Here is a 12529-nt window from a genome sequence, read left to right on the forward strand (position 1 = left end):
TGATGAGGAAAAAGCTGATTGAAATACATCAGTCTGGGAAGAGTTACAAAGCTATTTCAAAGGCTCTGGGACTCCAAAGAGCCACAGTGAGAGCCATTATCTCCAAATGGAGAAAACGTGGCACAGTAGTGAACCTTCCCAGAAGTGGCCGACCTTCCAAAATACCTCCAAGAGCACAGCGACGACTCATCCAGGAAGTCACAAAAAGCTAAGAACAACATCCAAGGAACTGCAGGCCTCTCTCGCATCAATAAAGGTCACTGTTCATGACTCCACTATCAGAAAGACACTGGGCAAAAATGCCATCCATGGAAGAGTGGTGAGGCGGAAACCACTGCTAACCCAGAAGAACATTAAGGCTCCTCTGAATTTTTGCCAAAACACACCTTGATGATCCTCAAAGCTTTTGGGAGAATGTTCTGTGGACTGATGAGTTGAAAGTGGAACTGTTTGGAAGACTGGGGTCCTGTTACATCTGGCGTAAATCAAACACAGAATCATCTACGGTCAAGCATGGTGGTGGTAGTGTGATGGTGTGGGATGCTTAGCTGCTTCAGGGAGACTTCCAATAATTGAGGGAAACATGAATCCAGCTCTCTACCAGAAAAGCCTAAAGGGGAACGTCCGGTCATCAGTCCATGAGATGAAGCTCAAGCACATCTGGATTATGCAGCAAGACAATGATCCAAAGCATAGGAGTAAGTCCACCTCTGAATGGCTCAAAAGAAGCTAAATGTAAAGTTTTGGAGTGGGCTAGTCAAAGTCCTGACTTGAACCCAATTGAGATGCTGTGGCAGGACCTTAAACGGGCAGTTCATGCTCGAAAACCCTCCAATGTGGCTGAACTAAAGCAGTTCTGCAAAGAAGAGTGGGCCAAAATTCCCCCACAGCGTTGTGAAAGACTGATCTCCAGTTATCGGAAGTGTTTGGTTGCAGTTGTTGCTGCTAAAGGTGGCACAACCAGCTATTAAGTTTAAGGGGGCATTTAGTTTTTCACATGGGTGATATAGGTGTTGGATAACTTTTTTTTGCTTCAATAAAAAAAATTATATTTGAAATCTGTGTTTACTCAGGTTGCCTTTATTTTATGTTATATCTCATTTGAAGATCTAAAACAATTTAATATAAAACATACAAAATCACAGCACTGTATGTTGATTTCAACCAACTTAGTTCAAACCCTCTTAGGTTATTTTTTATCTTTTGATGGCAAGTAAACAAGTGAACACGGTTAAATCACACTTGGATACCTTTTCCATCTTGGATTTGTGCTTCATAATTGTTTTACTCTTTGCATTTAGCTGAAGAGTCAATAAATAGGCAAAAATACATTTTATATGCAGATTGTTATGGATTTCTTTTACTTTTAGATTTGGTTTCATTTTTTAAATGCATTTGTCTCAAATCAGTGTCAATAAACAGCAGGTTACCATTGTGACAACATGCCCCGCAATGGTGGTCAATGTGTGTTAAATGGACCTGTTCAACAGCTTTTATGCCATCAAGACTTTAGGTTACGCTGATTAAAAACTGTGACAGCTAGTCCTATGATTGTTTTTTTCTCTCTATAGAAATCGTAGATCCTCTTGCACCTGATCATGACAGTTTGAACATGCATGCTCCTATTTATGTCACATTCATGCCATTTAGAGTGATGCATTGCATATCCAGCAAGACTTATTTTATTTGTTGTAAAAGTAATGAATAAATAAGTTTAGGGATTATTTTAGAGATTAGGTCTGTTGCCGTGCGGAGATGTGGCAGGATATGTTAGATGTATATTTGTTGTAATTGGTTAGTGTTGTTTGAGGAGGTTATATCACAACCTCATCTTGAGAAAATGTGTCTTTCTGATTTTGTTGAGTCTTGTTTGAGTGTTTCACTGTCTGTGGTTTGGTGTTACTGATGCTAAGTTGATTTGTGCCACTAGATGTCGTGTTGTCCAGTTTTTGTCTGTCAGTCCTAAATCGGCTCTTTTTTTTAAGAGCTAGTGAGCTGCCTGCCTTGCTGTAGTGTCTACTGCTTACATAGGCAACATATCAAGGCTGCCAAGGATCACTGCCAAGGATACATTGCGATGCTCTCCTAGAATTTGGCCAAAATGAGGTATCCTTGGCCACTTCCACATGAATCTGTTTTCGTTTGAAAATGCATTGTTGTTGCTATGTTTCTGCTTCTCGTCCACACTAAAGTGGCGCTTTGCTCCATTGAAAACGCTCTCCATTTCCAAATACTTTTGGAAAACGATGATGTTAGGAAACTGAAAATGGAGTATTCTAATGAAAACAGATCCACACTAATCCGTTTTGGCATTAATGCATAGACTTTTGCTACATTTAAGCCTCACGTCCACACTGGAATGATGCTGTCCTTCATCAAAAACTTTTCGAAAACGCTCTCCATTACTGCATACTTTGAAAAACGATTATGTTAGAAAACTGAAAATGAAAACAGATTGGGCTCATCCACACTAATCTGTTTTCACATGAAAACGCTTTGATTTTTGATACATTTATGTCTCTCATCCACAGTGGAATGACGTTTTCCTCGACCATAAATAGTGTTTCGAAAATGCCCTCTATAGCCCTATTCGGTCTGGACTAGTTATCCCTGAGGAGGTTAGGGAAATTCGTGTTTCACAGTCGTACTTTGTGATTTTAATTCCATCTGAATCAGACAAGTCATGAATGTCTGTGATTGCTGATATTGAATCTACACAATGATTCTCCTTCAATGATTTGACCTACTTGAACTACCGTTAAGATCATACTTATGTGGGGGTCTGGGTATCTCAGCGAGTATTGACGCTGACTACCAACCCTGGAGTCGCGGGTTTGAATCCAGGGCGTGCTGAGTGACTCCGGCCAGGTCTCCTAAGCAACCAAATTGGCCTGGTTGCTAGGGAGGGTAGAGTCACATGGGGTAATCTCCTCGTGGTCGCGATTAGTGGTTCTCGCTCTCAATGGGGCGTGTGGTAAGTTGTGCGTGGATCGTGGAGAGTAGCATGAGTCTCCACATGCTGTGAGTCTCCGCAGTGTCATGCACAACGAGCCACGTGATAAGATGCGCGGATTGACGGTCTCATAAGCGGAGGCAACTGAGACTTGTCCTCCACCACCCGGATTGAGGTGAATAAGAGCGCCACCACGAGGACCTACTAAGTAGTGGGAATTGGGCATTCCAAATTGGGGAGAAAAATGGGGATAAAAGTAAAAAAAAGATTGTACTTATGCACAGTGTGCACCAGTCTTGTTCCTGTTGTGAGCCTTTCAATATGGTCATATTTTTGACCGTCCGACAAAAAAATAATCCAATAAGCCAAATCACGAAAACTGCTAAGACTGGCCACTGCAATATCAGCGTCGGGTACGGTACTTTTTGAAATGTCTGATCTCAGTTATGTAACGTTAAAATTATATAATTCACAGAAAAGTATTGTTTATTTCAGTGCGTTTATTATAAGCAGCCGCTTCTATAAACTCATGTTACGTTTATTTTAATAGGCTTTTTAAAATAAGTAATTTCTAATGTATAATTATTAAATTAAAATTAAATCAGTAAATGTAAAACTTGTTTTTAAAATTATAATTTTAAATTTAAACAGACAAGTTTAAAATAAGCGTTAGTTTTATCACCTAAATTAATTCAAAAATGTGTTCAACCTTCTGTAACGTGCACTTCTAGAAAACAGACACTCCCACCTCCGTAATAAACACAGAGATCTTAGTCCCGTCCGAATTGGTACATGAAATCACAGACGTCGGGTGATAATAACTGTACCCCAAATGTCGTTTAGAAAATAGGGCTTATTACCGCATACTTTGGAAAATGATCATGTTAGGAACTGAAAACAGTTTTCAAATGAAAATGGATTAATCACATATTAGTTTATTTGAAAACGCGTTGATTTTGCCACATTTACAGCTCTCGTCCACACAAGAATGGCGTTTTCCTCCACCGAAAACTGAACGTTTAAAAAAAATGCTCTCCATGACTGCATAATTTGGAAAATTATGACATTAGAAAACTGAAAATTGAGTTTTCCACACTAAACCATTTTAGTTATTAAAGGCACTAACATGCAGAGACACTTATGAGAAGCACAAACATCTACAGCTCGGGTTAATACAAGTAGGGGAGAGCGGGGCACTTTTCTTAAGTTTGTGTAAATGTACTTGGGGTTCGATGTATTTTTCTTTTTTCACATTAATGTCACACGTGTCTATTACACATGTGGTCTTGTTTCATGAATACAACGTATACTTTTTTCGCAATCTACCTTGAAAAAAAGAAAGTGAAATGTTACAACATGCCCCATAGGTGGGGGGCACATTGTAACAAGACCATATAACTGTATCTGATCTAATTAAAAAGCCTAGAAGATAGGGGCCTGGGTAGAACAGCGAGTATTGACGCTGACCACCACACCTGGAGTCACGGGTTCGAATCCAGGGTGTGCTGAGTGACTCCAGCCAGGTCTCCTAAGCAACCAAATTGGTCCGGTTGCTAGGGAGGGTAGAGTCACATGGGGTGACCTCCTCGTGGTCACTATAATGTGGTTCTCGCTCTCGGTGGGGCGTGTGGTGAGTTGTGCGTGGATGCCGCGGAGAATAGCGTGAAGCCTCCACATGCGCTACGTCTCCATGGTAACGCGCTCAACAAGCCATGTGATAAGATGCGCGGATTGACGGTCTCAGACGCGGAGGCAACTGAGATTCGTCCTCCGCCACCCGGATTGAGGCGAGTCACTACGCCACCACGAGGATTTAGAGCGCATTGGGAATTGGGCATTCCAAAATGGGGAGAAAATAAAAAAATAAAAGCGTAGAAGATAAACTACATTTTCATGTCAGTAAAAGCCATTTATTTACTTTGTCATATATAATATAGCAATAATTTTGACACTTGACAGTAAATACACAACAAAGCCACAGCATTGACCGAAATAATGCATGGATTGGTGACACAACACACACACACACACACACACACACACACACGCACGCACTAAGGGGAATTATGTAAATTACATATCTGACTGCATGGAATGCATATAGTTTTTTGTAATTGGGGCACATTGTAACGCAGTGTTACAACGTGCCCCATCGGGGCAACTGGGATTTAAACCTGGCTGGTCACTTCTGCTGGCTATCTGAGAATTAAAAGACTATGTAAGATGCTAGCTAAAAGATTGGAGATTAAAATGATACCAAGTTTGCCTCATTTTAAATAAACAGTAAAAACAGAGATTAAAATTTACTTTCATGTGAAGTTTTACTTATGCTACTTTAAAATGAACTTTTGGCGATATCTTCCGGAGTATTTTGGTGTGGTTTATTATCATGCAGTAACACACTGACTAATGGTTGATGTGTGTCGTCGTGAAACAAAGTCCCTCCCCTCCAAATCCGAGCAGGTGTAAACATCGACGTGTCTCACCTGAACACGTGATCGGATCACTCGAGACGCATCTTAATACCAGGTGGAAACGGGGTCTATAGTAAGCAGCTCACAAGGTTTTAAAACAGAGCTGAGATGTTATTTCTGATTCAAGTTTGATTCGGGAAGAAAAAACAATTTTGCAGAGAAAGCTTTCATTTCACATTTCATTAATAGTTTATTGTTTGAGGCAAATGATTGAGTTGTCTTTAGATCTAAATTTTTGTTTTCAATTACATTCATAATTCCAATCCAGAAAGGAAATGTTCATCCTAACGGACACGTACACAAATGCAGGTGTTGCATTTTTCAAAGCCCAGTCGGAAACAGATGTTTAAAACACAAACGCGCCTTTATCATTGTGACAGAATGCAGACGGTGGGCTGCAGGAAATGGGCAGATAGCCGTTTTATATTCAGAGCCTGTGGGGAAGTTTCACAGGATGTTTAAATGCTGTTTACACCTTCAAAACATCAAATCACTTCCTCTAGCAGCTCTCGTCTGCTTTGCTTCATTTCTCTAATTAAATCCAGAGTCATATTGAACAGAGAAGATTTCTCTTCACGCAGGGGTCGCTCTGTTTTCCTCTGATAGTTCTTATCTTGATCCCTCTTTAACCATGAAGTGCAAGTAGACCAAAGTGTCACAGAGCCTCATCAACACAGAAATGAATGATTTCCGCTCTCCTCCTCCTGTTTCTGTTTCACTGAGGCTTTGCTCTTGCCCCACATTAAAGGCTTGTGTTTCTTCGTCGTCGTATTGCATCGTCAGGTTCATCAGAACCTCAGACTGCTGTAGGAAGTGGCTGAACTTTATTTTCACATAAACATCAGTTTGACTCCAGCGAGACATCCTTACAGAAATTATTCTGTTTTAAAGGAGAAATTCACCCAAAAATGAAAATTCTGTAATCATTTACTCACCCTCATGTCGTTTCAAATCCGCATGACTTTGTTTCTTCTGTGGTGTACAGGAGATATTTTAAAGAATGTCCAAGCTGCTCTTTTCTATACAAGAAATGTAAACTAAAGCTGTCTAGCTAAAAAAAAAAAAAACGGTAAAAGTATCAGAAACGTCTTCCATATGACTTATGTGCTATATTCCAAGTCTTCTGAAGTGATATGATAGCTTAACATTTAAGTTGATATTCACTATATAAAAAAAATCAGCTCTGGAGATTGAAAAGAGCGGCATAAACGTTCACGCAAATAATTTTTTTCATAACGTATTTCCATCAAATTTAATTGATCTTTAACGGAGTTGAATGAATTATACGAATTTTATGAATTAAATTTTACTTAAAAGAAAAACATTTTAGTAGTTTAATTTACATAAAAATTACACAATTTAATTTGGTGGAAATTTGTTGAAAATTTAAATGCGTGAATCTTTTTTTATTTTTTTTAATTTTTCTCCCCAATTTGGAACGCCCAATTCCCAATGCGCTCTAAGTCCAGGTGGCGGAGGACAAGTCTCAGTTGCCTCCGCTTCTGAGACCGTCAATCCGCGCATCTTATCACGTGACTCGTTGTGCATGACACCGTGGAGACTCGCAGCATGTGGAGGTTCATGCTACTCTCCACGATCCTCACACAACTTACCACATGCCCCATTGAGAGCGAAAACCACTAATCGCGACCACGAAGAGGTTACCCCATGTGACTCTACCCTCCCTAGCAACCGGGCCAGTCACTCAGCATGCCCTGGATTCAAACTCGCGACTCCAGGGGTGGTAGTCAGCGTCTTTACTTGCTGAGCTACCCAGGCCCCTAAATGCATGAATCTTAAAAATAGACTTAAATTTAAGTGTTCTGCTAGCATCTCCATTGATGTTTCACAGTCATACAGCTTTGGAACAACATGAGGATGAGTAAATGATGATAGAATTTCTAAGATTGGCAGAAGTACTCAATTAAGAAATGATGTTACTGATAAGCAAGCATCTCTTGTTAATGTATTTGAATGAGGAATGTAATTTTCTCTAGACTCATATGAACTGAAGTTTAAGTTCTCCCGTGAATTTGTCTTGTTTGAGATTGAGATCAAGATTGAGAGCAATTTCCTGCCTCACCCTGTTGCCCCATGTTGTGTGTGTGTGTGTGTGTGTGTGTGTGTGTGTGTGTGTGTGTGTGTGTCTCAGACAACTGCCTTCTGCTGTATTAGTGAATCACACACACATCTTGGACTCTGTTAGAAGTTTACTCTAAATACACCTGTACAGTTTTCCCTGGAAATCCCAGTGATTCTGAGGAGCTGATCCAATCAGATTGCTTGAGTTTCGATTTGACTTTCTTTAAAAAAAAGGTTACAGGGGGCCTGGGTAACTCAGCGAGTATTGACGCTGACCACCACCCCTGGAGTCACGAGTTCAAATCCAGGGTGTGCTGAGTGACTCCAGCCAGGTCTCCTATGCAACCAAATTGGCCCGGTTGCTAGGGAGGGTAGAGTCACATGGGGTAACCTCCTCGTGGTCGTGATTAGTGGTTCTCGCTCTCAATGGGGTGTGTGGTAAGTTGTGTGTGGATCGTGGAGAGTAGCATGAGCCTCCACATGCTGTGAGTCTCTGCGGTGTCATGCACGATGAGTCACATGATGAGATGCACGGATTGACGATCTCAGAAGCGGAGGCAACTGAGACTTGTCCTCCGCCACCCGGATTGAGGTGAGTAACCGCGCCACCACGAGGACCTACTAAGTAGTGGGAATTGGGCATTCCAAATCTCAAAACATGAACGTCGTGCAAAAGAGTATTCCAAAGCAGTCGTAGTGCACTGTGTCGAACGCATTTGTTTGTATTTGCTCACGGTCACATTTAAAAGGCTAAGCGCTCGACCGTGTGCGAGACGATCCGGCACGCGAACTAACGGAGTATACCCAAGCCTTTAGGCCATATCCGCACATATCTGTTTTCATTTGAAAACTGTTTTTAATTCAGTATTTCAATGTCAATATTTCCAAAGTATGTTGTAATGGAGAGCGCTTTCTAAGCGCTCTGTTTTTGGAGGAGGAATACGGCATTCTACTGTGGATGAGAGGCGTAACTGTAGTGAAATTAATGCATTTTCTTTAATTAAATATCTGTTTTCGTTTGTGTTTTCAATTTCCCAACGTCATCGTTTTTTGCACGCAACTTTGTAAACACAGCGAGATGCGGTGCAAAAGTCCTGACGTTCATTAAGTGTAAGCCTATGTTTACTGGTGATTCTCACAGTCAAGAAAATGTCATAAGTCGATAAAAAAATGAAATTATATTATGCATAAAGAAAGTGAAGCGGCCCTAAAAATAGGCCTCATTATGAAAAAGCAAAAAATATTTTTTATAATTTATTTATTTATTTTTATTTCATAATAAAATAGGAACGGGACATTGTTAAAACAACTGAAGAATAACAATGTGTTCAGTGTTAAACGGCCCCTTGGGTTTACTTCGCGTTATCCTTAAATGCAAATAGAGTAAATAAAGTTTTCTTTTACGGGTAGGGTTAGGGTTTGTGCTAGTCTGTATGCATTATAATAAACGTAATATAAAAATACCATGTCTATGGTAGGTATGTCTTCATTAAGACAGCTCAAAACATGTCCCATTTTACTCATTTCAGCAGTTCTCAAACCTGCGCTGAGATTTACTGTGTTTACTCAGATGTGTGTGTTGACAAACAGAGACTGGGCTTCTTAATTGCTTACGAATGAAGTGATTAGTGTGATGTGTTTGCTTACTAGAGCCGCGGGTGAATTACGTGATGTAAACACACATGCTGATAGCTTGTTGTGTTGTTTGGTTTGCGCCGACTGTGTGTGTGTTTGGAGGAAACGGTCGCACTGTGGAGAGCTTTTAATTCATGTGGTAATATGTGTGTGTGTGAGTGTGTGCGTGTCTGTGTGTTCGTGAGTGAGTGTGTGTGTGTCTGTGTGCGCGTGTGTGCGTGCGCATGCCTGAGTGCGTGTGCGCGCGTGTGTGTGCGTGTGTGTGTGTGTGTGATGCAGCCTGATGTTGAGTAAGACAGCAAGGGCCCACCCACACATTCTCTAAACACACACACACACATGGATTTACCAGGCTTCCTCTCCTGAGATTGTGTTTGTGTATCGGACGCTCGCTGTCATTCAGACTGAAGATCTCTGGCTGTCTCTTTATAAGCACGTACTACTAATCGAGACCAACTGCCCTAAACACACACACACACACACACACACACACGCGCAGTGTCTCATGGCACGGCTGAGTTAGTTCGGTGTGATACCTGTCGATCTCTCTGCCTGTCTGTTTGACCTCAGCTGTGGATTTGATGGTGCTCAGGCGTGTGTTCACAGGTACAGTCAGAACGTGTGTGTGTGTGTGTGTGTGTGTGTGACGAGTGAATGGATGCATGTTATTTGTACTTTATTTATGTCTGGACACTTGACTGAATTTATGTTTGGCATGATCTTAAAAAAACAACCTTTGCTCTAATGGCTTATTCTATTAAAATTAGTTTAGCAGACAAACATAAATTGTGCCAACACACAAATGTCTTTACAAAACTAGACTTTTATTACTTTTTTTAAATGGGTGAGGTGTATTGTGAAGGTGCAGCAGTGATTAAGTGTCCAGCGTATGCGTGAACACCTTCAAGATGGTTTCAAAAGCATCTCAGGGATGATCTGAAAGTGCAAAGTTGAAATCTACATAACCTCAAATACATGCGTTTAGTCACTAGATAATTCGCATACTTCCATTTGTGTTACTTCATAGTTTTGATGGCTTTACTTTTATTCTAGCATGTGGAAAATGGTCGTAACAAAGAATGAGTGGGTGTGTCTTCACATTTGATTGGTAGTATACCGGTTGAGTCTTCTCAGACACTCTTAAAGGAATTTTCCGGGTTCAATACAAATAGAGCTCAATTAACAGCATTTGTAAAAAAATAAATAACTAACTAAATAAAAAAGACTAAAGTTGGTCGGGCCATTGAAAATTAAAGTTGTCCGAGGTGATACAAATTTTAATAAAAAAACAAAAAATCGAAAACGCGTCAAGTTTGTTGGTTTTACACATTTTTGAAAAAACGTTTATTGCATTTTCTACAAAATGTATTTAAAGACTTTAAAAATGTTAAGTAGTGTAACCCTCAAGTAAACTGTATTAATATAATTTCCAGTGCACACAACTTTATCATTAATTTCAAAAGTTTTCAAACAATGTGAATTATTATTTTTTTTTAATTTAATATCAAGATTTACTCACGGTCACTCCATTTGACCTGAACAAAATGTGCCTTTTCATAAAAATATATAAATATTGATAATCTTTACAAACAGTCTTGGTGTCCTTTTTAAGTTTTGTCACATGACAACAAAATAGCTTTCTGTGTGTTGGTTGCACCACCTGACTTTAATTTGTTGGACCAAGTTTTTCAAATATTAATCAGATTTTAAAATATTTTTTATTACTGCTTATAATTTTTGGGGAATGATTAATAAAAGATTATTCCACACTACGCATGCAAAGAGACACGCCTTTTATTTAATTTTTTTACTTTTTCCGAGCAGTTACACCACTTGATATTTTTTTTAATTTAAGCCCTAGATAAAATACTCAATATGTTCATCATAGTAGATGTGTTTTGTGTAAAGTGCATTTGTAATGTATTTTAGAATAATTTAATAGATATGGACAAAAAATAAATAAATGAGCGTCACGTCACTGACCCGGTTACAATAAGGCACTTATAATGGAAGTGAATGGGGCCAGTCCATAAACATTCAAATACTCACTGTTTCAAAAGTAGCTTCTAGACATAATTTATCACACTAAAATCTAAACATGAATCATTTATATATAATTGAAACCAATCTTTTCTGTGTAAAGTTATTTTAAATATTACAACTCCATTGCCATGACGATGTAATGCTGGTAAACTCTGAAATTTGTATTTTAAATTTTATGGACTGGCAACATTTACTTCCATTTAAATAATCGAGAGATGAGTTGAAATTATTTTTTGTGGTACAAATGCTGTCGATTGAGCTTAACTTGTATTGAACCCGGAATATTCCTTTAACAGTAGAGGTCTTGTGTTTGGCATTCTCTGTTTAATGTTGGTATTCATTTATTAGTTATTTATCATCACAAAATGTCTCAATTTAGTGATACGTTTGTTTTGTTTATCATTGTAATATCTTGTTTGAATAGTGTACCTCAGTTTGCACACAGTTTGTAGAGATGATGAAAGAGTTTGAGTTTAAAACATATTTAAAACACAACAAGTTCTTAGAAAAGTAACGTTTGTATATTGCATGTCTGTTACATTCTGTTACATTTTGAACCTTATACTATTTCAACACAACTTTCCTTATTTGATTGTGTCAGAAGTTGGACGTTTGGAGCCACATGACACAAGCTTAGAGAATGAGGATGTTTCATTGGGACGGAAAACAAACGGAAAATAAAATATGAATAAATTGGATTTCTCAGTGCTGGAGTTTAATTGACGCATGCAGTCCCATGATGTGTTTTCCATAGAGTTTAATGGGGACGAGAGAGAGACATGCTGTCTGTCTGTCTATGGGTCAGGATCAATTTTCAAATTTGGCATCAACTTGCTTCCATGACTTTTTTCTTTTCCTTTCTTGGATCACAAAAGGAGATGTTCCATACGGGCTGTCAAGCTCCAGTTGATCATTGATGATTAGTGATTAAATGAAGTTATTTGCATTTTATTATTTGCATTTTTCATTGCGAGTTCCTCTGCTGTCTGGCTTGTGACCCATCAGTCGAGAAGCACTGCTGTAGTCGTGACATGAAGGCAGAGTTGCCAAATTTATCCCGGTTGGATTCTAGATAGTTTAGGATTGTGCACACACACACACACACACACACATTAAAACAACTGTTGTGTGTGTGAGAGAGTGTGTAAGTGGTTGTAAAGTATGTGGATGGCGAGTCTGTGTTTTCATTTTGGGCTGCGCTCAAAGAGCTGTTCAGAATAACTATAATTATGTGCTATTTCTGTGTGTGTGTGAATGAGAGGATGCACAAATTGTACTGCAGCATTCTGGGAATTGTTTTTTGTTTTTGTTTTTTATAGGAAATGCAAAGTTTCTTTCAAGG

The 12529-nt window shown here is 39.2% G+C and overlaps 1 protein-coding gene across 4 annotated transcripts in view; it reads left to right on the plus strand.

Annotated features, from left to right (window-relative positions):
• pald1a (phosphatase domain containing paladin 1a) overlaps nt 1-12529 on the plus strand; it is a 129623-nt gene that overhangs the window by 10655 nt on the left and 106439 nt on the right. For 2 of the 4 annotated variants that reach the window (XM_051673592.1, XM_051673590.1), the window contains exon 1: nt 9484-9750. The exons of 1 other annotated variant lie outside the window; for it this stretch is intronic. The gene's annotated coding sequence lies outside the window, so the exon portion shown is untranslated. Of the gene's footprint in view, nt 1-9481; nt 9751-12529 lie in introns of those variants that run through there. One more of the 4 variants, XM_051673593.1, reaches the window with a different exon arrangement.

The sequence above is a fragment of the Myxocyprinus asiaticus genome, chromosome 36, assembly GCF_019703515.2.
Source record: "Myxocyprinus asiaticus isolate MX2 ecotype Aquarium Trade chromosome 36, UBuf_Myxa_2, whole genome shotgun sequence".
In the NCBI taxonomy this organism is placed as follows: domain Eukaryota; kingdom Metazoa; phylum Chordata; class Actinopteri; order Cypriniformes; family Catostomidae; genus Myxocyprinus; species Myxocyprinus asiaticus.